A 12500-nucleotide genomic window follows, 5' to 3' on the forward strand; every position below is an offset into this window, starting at 1 on the left:
AAACAGATCAACTATAATTCCATTTGTCTAGTGTTATGGTATTGTAATATGTATCGTATGTAGTGCAAGTTAATGTAGTGCAAGTATTGTGTAAGAAGTAAGTACAAGTGTAAATCATGTAACATGTATCGTAAGTAGTACAATTAAGAAATAATAATTAAAAATAATAATAATATAAAAAAAAAAAAGAAACAAGAAATCTGGGAAGAAATTACGCGAGCTGTTAATGCAGTGGGAACAGCAAACCGTACAGTGTCCGAGGTGAAGGACAAGTGGAAAAATCTTCACAGTACCGCGAAAAAAGAATTCTCTGAATTCAAGAGAGAGTCGAAGAAGACTGGAGGAGGGCCGCCGCCGAAACCCGTTAGTGCTTCAAGTGGAGAGATTATTGAAGTCTTTGAAGACACGCCAGGTTTCAGCGGCTTGAATGGGTTTGAGACAGGTATGTAAACAATACGGTTGTTCCTATGTTACGAAACTTGTCATGTGATTATTATTTACACACAGACGACCGGCCATATTTATTTTTCTTTGGCGCGTTGTCTACGTTGTTTTGATTTGACAGCCGCTGTACTCTTTCTGACCGAACGAAAAGTCTGGATACGTGCGTGGAAAAGAGAAGTCTTTGTATTTAATAACTTAAAATTATCGCATTCCAAGTTTACTGTGAAAGCTCCCTCACATTCCACATTTGAAATTGACAACGCTGTCACGAAGACAGCGCAACTTTGTTGTTTACATTCAACTGAACCACATTTTAGCGGATCCTACAGCAGCTTGCATGATGAATTTTAGCTTATACTAAATGAATAGCAATAATGGCTTCTGTTGTAAGCCTAAGCTTAAATTTGAATGGTAAATGGTCAAATCCTTGTGAACTTACAAAAAAAATTCAGCAAATTGACAAGTTGTTAGATACACGCTAGCTCTGTTGAATTAGATGGAGCAACTGTACTCGCTAATTTGCACAAGTGGATTTGGTGCCTTACCATTGGAAGTGTTGGAAATGAAATTGTTACAACCATTAAGTGATTATAATAAAGACAATAATATTAATGGTAATTGATACACATTTATCTTTTCTCTCTAGTCTCTGAAGCTACAGCTGCTGAACAATTGACCAATATTGACAGAAGTGTGAATGAAAACGTTAAAGATGAAATTCAAGAAGAAAAGAAGAAAAGGAAACTGAAGAAACAAATTACTCATGATGACGTCCTTGAACAACAGTTCAAGGCATTAGTTACGAAACAAGAAAAATTGAATTTAAAAAAGAGAAAATTAGAATAAATTAGTGGGCCCTTAAGGGCCGATTTACACGGTACGACTTTGTCGCATGCGACAACGGCTTACGACAGGCCCACGACATGATTTACAATTGTTGTGTACGTCAGAAAAAATGTCGTATCATTTTAAAACATGTTTTAAAACGCTGCGACAATCGTAAGTCGTGTCGTAGGCCTGTCGTGAGCTTGTCGCATGCGACAAAATCGAATCGTGTAAATCGGCCCTTAGTGAGCATCCGCGATAGGAAATCTGGAGACGCGCAGAATTTATTCGCAATAACAATAGTAGGCACCGTCCTTAAGTGGATCTGTCATCAACTCTTCGAAGCCATGTTTCTCGATTCCGTTTTATTTTCTTCAATCTTTCTGGGATTGAGTATTTTACAAGTAACCACATGTCTTCTCAAGGTGCTATTTACCTAAGACATCTACCATTGCATTATAATGATATACGGTACAAAAACAATATCGTGTACTATTAGAGCTACATATTACGCAAAGATAACTTGAATCTCCTGGAAGACATAACGCAGCTCATTTGACAATGGACCCTTCCACGGTTTTCGGCGCCATCTTGATTGGGGGGCAAAATTTATAGTAAATGTATGGGATTTTGGCCGACTTTGAACTGCTGTAGCGCCTCTAAAAGAGACAGCTTTCCACAGTGATAGTGTCTTCTAAAAGACATTTATACTGAGATTATTTTCATGAAATGTAAAGAACAGATTCAGGCTACAACGACCATAAACGAATTTTTAAGATTCCATACAAACCCTTCTAAAATCATCACGGCAAATTGCTTCGAAATTAGAAGCAACATGAGAAGATTTATTATTCGAATTTACGGATGTCATACCTTTATTAATGGCCTTATTTTCTGTTGAATGAATGATATCAATAAAACTATGTAAAGTAGTGGCAAAAGTTGGAAATCTGTGTCTTTTAAGCGGCGCTACAGCGGTTCAAAGTCGGCCAAAATACCATACATATACTGTAAATTTTTGCCGTGTTTGGTAAAAAACCCTGGAAGGGTCAGTTTCATCCAGCGCTGTACTACTGTACTACCACATGTACGCAATGCGTGCCTATTTTTTTGTAGCGCTGCAAAAGTACTTTTAGCTCGCTTTATTGCTGACGCGTTCCTTGACCATATTAGGTACAACAGGTATATGAACTGATAGCCTGTGTCCGGCGAGCCAATAATAATACTGGAAATCTGATGTCCGCAATTCAGTTTTTAATACTGAAATAAATAAGCCCCTTTATGGTTTGCTGTTATGTCAGCTGATAGTGTCCTTGGCTGAGAGATCTACATTTGCCATCGAAGCTTTGCTTGTAAGTCAAATATTTATTTTTCAAACAATCTCCTAACCAACGACATTATCAGCCGATATATACCAATACCAGCAAGGCAGAAAGGGGTTTACTTATCAATTAAGATTAGTTTTCCTATTCACGGAGAAAATCTAAGGATGTCTCCACTAGCAGTCGTTTTTTTGTGGGTAGTGCATTGTAAGTGCATATTGTCATCGGGGCAGTCTGAGTGAGCGATTTTAAGATTGTAGGCCTGCAGCGCATGCATGAATTACGAAAGTAGTGTAAGATTTTCTTGAATTTCAACAGTTGATATCCATTGTACAGGTATTCTGTTTGCGGCCTACTTGTCACCTTTTTTTTACTTTGCAAAAGCAACGGCCAACCGAAACAATAGCGTTAACATTGGTGGCATTCTTGCCTGGAGCGCTTGTGGGCTCGTTAGCCTAACTTCATCGTTTGGGGATTCCATCGCTATTCCTCTCAATACAGGAATAACAGAAGATTCGTAAAAAGGCCTTCAAGAAACAAATACAGAAAAGAAATCAAGCAAAAAGAAGTTTAAAAGAAAAAAGATTAGGTGTCTTCGTCACGGGGATTTTTCGGTGGTCTCCAGCCCTATCCCATAGGGCTTTAATACTTAAGTGAGATATCAACCTGTTCGTAATCGGAATTCAAAAACGTCAACAAAATTGAATAACACAATAAACAGTAAAAGAAAATTAATTTTGCAAAAATAATTACCTCACAGTACCAGCCAACGCACTTCGCACATGTACGCAATGCGTGCCTATTTTTATACGTTGGATGTTCCGTTTGAGGTGTCTTCTTTGACTACGACATTCTCTTATTTTGTCCTTGCTATTGGCCTTAGGTTTTCATGTGGAGTTGGATGACAAATTTGAGGGAAAGTGAAAAAAGTGGGGGGCTAGGAGCACACTCACCCCTCCCCTAAACACACTGTAAACTAAAGGAAGCGGAAAAAATCATGAATATATTTTATGTGCTAATGACGGAATGAAGTTGTAATTAGCATATCCAAGTATAGAGGCGCATTTCACTAGAAGAAATAAATCGGGAGCAATAGTCGTATAACAGAAATACCAATACTGGTCACTTTGTTGGTACATCTACAGTAGATTCAAACGATTTCAATGAGTGCTAGCGATACAAAGATCAAATAATTAATGCTGATATTCCAACTTTTGCTGAGCAAGCTGTGGAAATATGTCTTCTCACTTTGCAACCTGTTGAATTTTTAGATTTGAGTTTGAAAGAGGATTGTGTGGAGACGATTATTGGCTGCGGATTGTTCCTCTGGCAGTTGCAGCGTTCATCCATTTCACCATTTATCATTTTGAGAGGATTTTTTAGAGATAACATTGTTCAGTTTATCATTGTAAAATGAAGTGTTCCTTCGGTGTGGTTTTGAAAATGGCCTCTTTCAGAGTACAATTTTGCTGTAATTCTTGTGAAACACACCAAGTTTTGACTTACTTACGCATGAGAGGTCATCTCGTAGTTCTGCCGGTTTAACCTCTCTTTAAAAGCGAAGCTGTTCGAAGAAATTTCATGTAATTTGATTTTAATAAAAGCTTCAGTGATCTGCAGTTAACATTGCATGTCTGTAAACCTCGTGATACTGATTGAAGAGCAAACAAGAATCAGGCCCCAAGGGAAACAGTGAGTTTTTTTTCCTATGACTCTCAATGTTGGGACATTGAAGGTCGAGGGAAAACATGCAAAACTTGTTATATCTCCCGTCTCAATGCAGCAAATTATAGACCAGTTTCTTCTCACGTCTTTGTTACAATAGGGGTATTTAGCGTCGCGTTTTCAAAGTCGACCGCAAACTTCAACCCTCTTTTAGCCGTTAGCGGTTTGCTGTAGTGGCGAAAATAGACTTTCGCAGGCATTTGGCGGGAAAAAATGCGCCATGTTGGATTATTGTTTTATTTTACATGTTTTAATTCTAACGAGCCAGCGTCCTCAATGATGTGCAATTGATCGGCAAAAACGTGTTAATTCAAGAGTTAAAGCATTACAAAGAGAAGGATACCAGCTGTCAGAACCTGAACCACAGACTACAAGCTCGACCGCAAGGCCATGTCACGTGACACTCAGATGTTTGCCGTTTTCCGAAAAATACGCGGTGCTAAATGTGGCTAATATGTTACAAATCCCTATTACAAATAGAAAAAATTTAAGTATCACAAGCCTTCCTCGGTCATTTTATTTGTTTCCGTGACAAAACACGACTGCCTCAGAAAAGCGGGCTGCTCGACTGATTGATAAAGGCACTTAACTATTCGAGGGTAATGTCAAGTGCTAGTTTTCTACCCATATAAACCGTGTGAGAGTTAGCCCTGCTGATGGAAATGCGCCCACACAAGGTTAGAGAAAAACTCTGATTAGGAGGGGAATTGAACCCGGGTTAGATCATCGCTGCTCTACCGACTGAGCTACAAGGTCAGATGGAAGGAGGTTGTGGGAATTTAAAATTTCAATGTCACGGCAATGAATATGTACAAGTACAAGGAAGGGTTACGTTTTTGCAAACATGTATCTTGCCCATGATAATCTTTGAGGGAATATGAATTCGGGAGAATTAAACGGTTCTAAGAATTTCAGTGTTACTTTTCCAAACAGCTATGGAATTCTTTACTAAAGCGTCACCTCAAAGTTTCGCAGCCAGGGAAAAGTAGTCCCTTAGGTTTTTGGAAGGGACATTTTTGAAGGCACGGCTGGAAGGAGAAAAATAAGAAGTAAAACATTTGTCATTTTACGGTTGATCCACGTTATTCTTTTTGATATCTCGTCATCAAGAATGCTGAGAGTAGTTTTTCCGAGCTTCAAGATTTCAAAATGTTCTGGCGGAGAATTCCCCCTGAACCCTCTACACGTTAATGTCTCCGGCGCTTGCTTGTTAGCCCCCCCCCCATCCTCCTTCAATACAAAATACGCTCCTCCGTCCCTGTACATTGATATCTTTATGATGAGTATGGATTTGAAGTGAGTGACAGATGATAAAACCACAACAGTGACTAATCCTTTGGGATTGTTGTACCCAGGCTTGACCGTAAAATATATCACAATAAGCCAGTAGTGGTTCACAAAAGGGAACGGATTGCAATGTTAATAGATACAGCATGTACATTCAACACAAGAATTCAAAACAAGGAGTCGGAAAAGACAAATTTACCAGGATTTCAAACGTGAAAATAAGAATTTATGGAAGCTGAAACAAGTAACGATCGTCCCAATTCATTATTGGAGCACTGGGAACAGTATCCAAGAACATAACTGCACATGAAGATATCCCAAGAGAAATCGAAAACAATATGATTATACAAAATTTTGGGGGTAAACAAGATGCACTATGGGATTTGAAAAAGTAGAGAAACTGACTCAATTTCTTCTTGGTCAACACACATTTCTTTGATACTCCAGTTTCTTCTTGTCGATGTTAATATTTACTTAATTACTTTCTTACCTCTGAAAAAAAAGCCGCTTCAAGGCTCAAGTCGACTAAAAGCTTGAAACTTGTCATTACTTTGCAAAAAATACACATTAGTCCTATGTTTCTAGCAAACATTTTTTGCAGGTACACTAAATTCGGTTTGCTGTTTTAATCTTCCTTTTTAAGTAGTTATTTTTACGTTTCGCCTGATGTGGTTGCTAGTTTCCAGCCCCTTTAATGCGAAATCGTTTCGGAGCAAAAGTAGCGCACCCGTTGATCGAAAGCAGCGTGTTTTGTTGAAAAGAGTATGGGTTGACGAGCGTAGAATGAGACGGAGGAAGAAGAGAGCTTTGTGGATCACATGTGAGGCAAGAGAGACAACCTATGTAAACTTTCTTCGTATAGTTTTTTGTATCACATTATACACTCAGGAACATTAAGTAACTGCTAATTATCATTCAAACCGATTCAAACCCATTCAAGTTCGAAGAAGGTAGTGTCAAAAGGCATACTTTGTATTGATTCAACTCTTTATTTTGCTAAGGCACTCATTTGCAATTTCTATCATCCATTTTTAGTTTATTTGAACTCTTGTTTTACATATGTAGCTCTACATTTCAATTTGATATTAAAGATTGGTGAGTTCTTGCTACAAAAACGCTGTGTTCCATTTGATGCCATTTTCGTTTTTATTTGAACTCAACTGAGCTTGAATTTTTGACACCCTCCGTGGTTCTTGCTGCCAATATATCTTCCCATCTTTTGTGGAAGTGTCGCTTCTTACTGCATTCGGCGCGGCACAGATCAGCCATCGTGTTGCATTTCAAACAATCACCTTCACGATGAGCACAACTTGAAAAACACCGGCTCCATTTACTAAAGCAATTTCCATAGCAGCCGCCATTGCCTCTAGCCTTCTCGATCACCGAGCCCAGGATAATAACTACGATAAATACTGGAACTGAGTTCATCTGGAATGAGAAATGGAGGTCATGAAATTTATAAAGGTGAAGCTCCGGATAATCTACAACTGTTACTACAACTACTACCACCACCAGCGGAAATCCACTCGGAGCATAGTGGAAAGCCAGCAAGCTGCTCATTGCTGGGCCAACTAAACCCTCTTATCCCTCCCTCACCCAACAAGACTCCAAATTTGGAATAAATAAACGCGAGTGATTTTTTGAAAGACTAACAAAACTGATTGCACAAGACCGCAATGCGAGTGCAATTTGTAGTTCTTAAAAACATTGCAAACGCTTATTAATACCAAATTGGACGGGAAAAGATTGCCTTGTGTTACCCAAGAGTGTATTAGGTAAGGTGCTTCCAATGGCCTGGTTAGGCTTCCCCAGCACGGTCACAAATGAGTCGGTTTTTTTGGTATACGCGTGAAAAAACTGAAAATAATGACAGAAGTAGTCATGCGTGGCCTGGCGTCTCCTGATTGGTTTAAATGGCGGCCCTTTGTTTGTTTTTGCACGTAAAGTGCAATGATCTAAAGATAAAGCCCCATTTACACTAGCAAGTTTTCCTTGACAAGTTTTCCTTGACAGTGTAAATGGAAAAATATGACAAGTTTTTCCTTGACAAGTGCTAGTTTTTGAACAAGGACACATGTCAAGGACGATATTTGCTAGTGTAAATTACTTGTCAAGTGCACTTGTCAAGGAAAACTCGTCATATTTTCCATTTACACTAGCAATGAAAACCTGTCAAGGAAAACTTGCAAGTGTGTACAATCGGTAGGTTTTCTTTTGACAAGTGGGTTTGTCAAGGAAAACTTGCTAGTGTAAATGAGGCTTAAGTCCATTTGTGACTGTGCTGGCCCAAGACCGTAAATTAAATTGATAAAGGAACACTTTTACCTAATTCACTTATGGTTACCTGAAAACTACACTGATTTCCTTAACCAATCAGACTGGAGAGATTTTACATGTATTCTATGGTATTAAATAAAATTGGATGATTTGCTATTTCAAAGAATGGTTCATCTCGCACGTGCCATTGAACCTGATGACATAAATGTTAGAAAACCCGAATCTCGATTTTGAAATTCACTTCCTTCTCGATTGCTTTCAGGCACTTTGTCGCCTGTTTCTATTGGTTTTTTTTTTTATTGTCCACGAGTTTGCATTTGCCATTTTTACGTTATTTGTTCGGTCAGTGCGATTTGCTCAATTAATTACGAGAATCTTACTTTAAATTAAAAGTTTCTAAATTCTCTCTAAACTTACATGGATGTAACGTTGAAGGTTGCTTCCAGGTTCATGATAATTTATGGCAAAAAGACTTATTAATGCACGTCTATGTCTACTTTTTTTGCTAGGGTTTGAAAGTTGTTACTTATACTTGCAAAAGCCATTAACGTGGTGCTTTGTTTGATCGACATGGGCATTGTTTGTGTCCGACAACCGGTTTTCTAATGGTTGATTTACACGGTACGATTTTTGTAGCATGAGACAAGACTGACAAGAGTACGATCATCGCAGCGTTTTAAAACATGTTTTAAAAGACAATTTTTCTGACATACACGACAATCGGAAGTGAGTTGTAGGTTTGATATACACGAGACAATTCATGTCGTAGGCCTGTCGTAAGCTTGTCGCATACGACAAGTTTAAAAGTTTCCGCAAAACGCAACAATCAACACTAAACTGAGGAATTGAGTAAGACAGGGTTTAGAAATAAGGGAACATAAGAGAAAGTTCTATCAAATCTCTCAACCGTTTTCATTCAGGGTAGAAAACGATAAAAAAGCCAACTTCTACGGAAAAAACGAGAAGAATTTTTGGCTTATTTCCATTTTTAATAAATCGTCGTATCCTGTTGTAAAGAACAAAAAAAAAATTGAATTAAAATGTTAGTATTTTCACGTCTCAAGGTGTACGCAATCAATCAAGTAAGAGGAAGAAAACTTCTCAGGATACGCGAAAATTGACAGCTGTCACTTTTACAGTGAAAAATGAATCGCTGTAACTATCCGTCGGTTATAAATTTAATTTTGTCACGATTAATTTAAGTTAGGAAGCTAGAAACCAACCCCTTTGTTTATTATGTCGTCTTCGACACGGCCTTTCAAATTTGGGTTCGACTTGTCGAAAATGTTTCTTTTAAGCGTTTCCCTACTAATGTTCATTCTGATTTGCTTATTTTCCTGTTTGGCCAATTTATCCCTTTGACGACTTTCATATGGAAAGCGAGTCAGTGTTTTAGTAAAGTAAAAAAACGGTCGCACCAAGTCATCTCCTTGAAATGACGAACATTTCTGTCGAGACACGGACATGCTGTGAAAAGAATCGAACGTTGCCACACGAGTCAAACCCGAGACCTTCTGCTAGTTCGGATGCTCACCACCCAGCTATAGGAGGCTCTTTGGAGCTTAGGCGACCGAAATTGGTTCGTCTCATCATTTTGTACCAGGGATTATATTGAAATTAAATCCGAGCCTTAAGCTGAACTAGGAATGCATAAAATCATGATCAACCATTTTTAGATAATCCGTTTTATGGTACAAGTTTTTTTTTTCTCTTTCATTAGCGGCAAAGCTTATCATGACAAGGATGACGGGATATATTTCTTACACTGGCAGGTTCCAACTTTTGTAGCTCTGAGTGTTTTGTTAAAATTAGGGAAATTACAGCGTAAACGGACCAGCGTCAGTACTTTATTTTGAAAGGAGGCTTAATGGAATTAACTCGCTGATTGAACAAATGATTTTGTTTTTTTCGGAATTTTCTTTTTGTGAAGCATTTTTAGTTACTTAAATTCAGTGTATGGTTACTGAGCATTCAAAATTAAAAGATGGAGTCAAAGAAGGCTTCAGCCTTTTCTGAAATCCCTCAGATTGTCTCTCAAAAGAAAGCGTAGAATACTTCTTAAATACCTTTGTCGAAAAGAACAACTGAATCAAAGTCTTATCCAACTTACTCTGTATCTCCAAACACGCTGAGTTTTAAGATTTCTGTTCGATTCAGCTGGGCAGAGATGTTGTCTTCCTCACTGGATTAGTTTGACTGTGTTGATCAAGCTTCAGTCTCAGTGGACTGTTTTATGGCGATGTGGAGAAAATCTTATCGTTCCATTGTTTACAGTCCACCATTCTCACTCAAGAGTAACACAATAGAAGAGCAATTAGTCCGTAGGGTGCCGAGACGCTGTTAGGGCGCCCGCTTCAAGTTTTCAATAGCCTACGCAATTGAGCGGAAAATAAACGTCTTGTACAAATTAAAACTTTGATTTTATTTCTCACTTAAATTCGATCCTTGAACCATCATCGACGATTATCTTCTTATTGTTGGGATTTTTCTTTAAATAGAAATTTGCGAAGGAACTCCAAACCGTAATCCTTTTCTATTTTTACTAAAACGTAGACCCAGCGAAATTCCTCTCGTTGTTTGGAATCACTTAATATACCCAACCTTGAAGCTAAGCGAAGTTGTTTTCATAGAATTTAATTTTGTCATTTATGGTGGGTAATTTAAATCAACTTATTTGTAGTTGCATAAAGCACTTCCCTGGCATCGCCATAAAATAGGCGAATAAGAATATAATCAAATAATTTCTTAGCTAAAAAGTAATAGATTGAAAAGATGATATAGCTTTTTTTCCTTTTTTGGAGAGGAGAGGAGAGGGGACCAACCTTTCTTTCCGTCGTGCGAAATCAACGAACGTATGTAAAGCTTTCAAGGAATGAATTTGCCCTGCTGTAACGACTACTGTCTATAATTAGGTATTCCCGGCTTGTGTTTTTTTAATTGCCGCCGTTCCATCCACAGAGGATGTAAAGAGTTACTTATCTCTCGGCATGAATCAGTCATAAATGCCGTTTACGCCAGAAGAAACGGACATTTGAACGGAGTTAATTTTATCTTTTTCTTATGGTAAAGATCGCAATAAAGATCGACCAAGACATTGATGTACGGACTCTTAAAGGCCGGAAGAAATTTAGATATGAAAATTTTCAGATTTTCAATATCAGCGAAAAACTTATGATGTGACTAGTTGAAAGCAAAGGTTGCGATTTGTGAATGATTACCTTCCAGGAAATAAATTCTTGAGCGAAAGAGTTCTTTCTCTGAAATATTGAGTATTAAAACCGTGTTGTTCAGACGCTGAGCAAGTCTTGAAAGTTTTTTCAAAATAATAAATCGTACAGCTGCCAGGCATAAAGTTTTCAATGTACATTCAATGTCGAAGTTATACTGCATATCTTGCACATGAATAAATTTAACGTCCTGACTAAAATATCAGCATACAACTTTGAAGAATCGCTTCAAGAACGTTCGTATCAGTTCCTTCATCAATAACTTTGCCCAAGGTGCTCGCACATCACTAACACAAGACGGAAGAAACACAAAATGACTTAAGACAGAGCTGCGTTAGGGTTTTCGTTAAAGGAAAAGATAGAAAATGAGGAATTCACTGTTGTACGCTCAAGTTGACATCAAAACTTGAAATATGGTCATTTCACGTTGGTGCCTTTTCAGAGTATGCATGGCAAAGAAATGATCTAAAATGGGCGCTACATCTGATTGAGCCTGATTCAACCAATAAAAATTAGTTTTGTGCGTCACCAGTGCCGTAGCTGTTGCTCAAGACTTGAAAACTAGATATGGCGCAAGCACAAACATTTTCCATGGACGAAGGGAGGAGAAAGTGAGCGGATTACCCTTATCTTCTTCCTTGACACAACTACATTTGTAACTACATTTTGTAATGCAAAATGTCTTTACGCAAAGGAGATCTGAGTTTTGTCAGATCGGCAACGCAACGTTAATGAAGAAGTCAATTGAGATTCGCTTGACTCGCTGGCTCGGAGATTGTCCATTGACGTCCCAGATATCTTTGCTGCGGTAAAAAATAGTGAAAGTGAGGGCTCATTTTTCGCTGCGATGTCAAATAACTGCTTTCCCTTTGAAGAAACTTGAGAGAGTCTATCACTGTAACGATAATAGCAATAATTGTCGGCCAACTACAATCTTTTGCACGTAAACTCGAAAAACAGCCAACATATTATCGCTGAGGATTATCCGCCTTCTAGGGTCTTTATTTAAAAAAAAAACATAAACAGAGGCGTTTTTATCATTTAAGTAATTTCGCGGTCATAAACAAGTATCTGCTGGTGCTTTTTAAACGTTCGGACGTTTCTTTTCCTTTATTTTCCCACGACGTAAAACGACGAAGCCCAAAGTTCTACTGCAAACGTAAACACAAAGGCAAATTATCTTGGGGCTCCTGTCCCTAATGAGTCAGTCAGCCTTACTCGCTGCGCAAACAGACAAATGCGTCTTCTTCTTCTTCTTTTCTTTTTTTTTTTTTTTGCAGTGGTTGACATTTGAATGACAAAAACGGATATGCCATTTACCTTATCATCTAATTTGATGGTCAGTCGTCACAGTTGAGAGCTTCACTCTTTTCCAGCACAGCAGCACGTTTTC

At 38.2% G+C, this 12500-nt stretch overlaps 1 protein-coding gene and 1 long non-coding RNA gene across 4 annotated transcripts in view; one reads left to right on the top strand and one right to left on the bottom strand.

The window, feature by feature from the left end:
- The window catches only part of LOC138026871 (uncharacterized), a 75490-nt gene extending 71285 nt beyond the window's left edge, over nucleotides 1–4205 (top strand). For both annotated transcript variants that reach the window (XM_068874330.1, XM_068874332.1), the window contains exon 6: nucleotides 3863–4205. The gene's annotated coding sequence lies outside the window, so the exon portion shown is untranslated. The remainder of the gene's footprint in view (nucleotides 1–3862) is intronic.
- Nucleotides 4206–6572: 2367 nt separating this feature from the next.
- On the bottom strand, nucleotides 6573–10717 carry LOC138026180 (uncharacterized). Of its 2 annotated transcripts, XR_011127233.1 has the most exons (3): nucleotides 10703–10717; nucleotides 9991–10250; nucleotides 6573–7031 (listed from the first exon to the last, which is right to left on the bottom strand). It is a non-coding gene; the product is annotated as an uncharacterized lncRNA (long non-coding RNA). The 2 variants fall into 2 exon arrangements; XR_011127232.1 differs by lacking the exon at nucleotides 10703–10717 and having other exon boundaries at nucleotides 9991–10624.
- Between the last annotated feature and the right edge of the window lie 1783 nt (nucleotides 10718–12500).

Source organism: Montipora capricornis, chromosome 12 (genome assembly GCF_036669925.1).
Source record: "Montipora capricornis isolate CH-2021 chromosome 12, ASM3666992v2, whole genome shotgun sequence".
Classification (NCBI taxonomy): Eukaryota; Metazoa; Cnidaria; class Anthozoa; order Scleractinia; family Acroporidae; genus Montipora; species Montipora capricornis.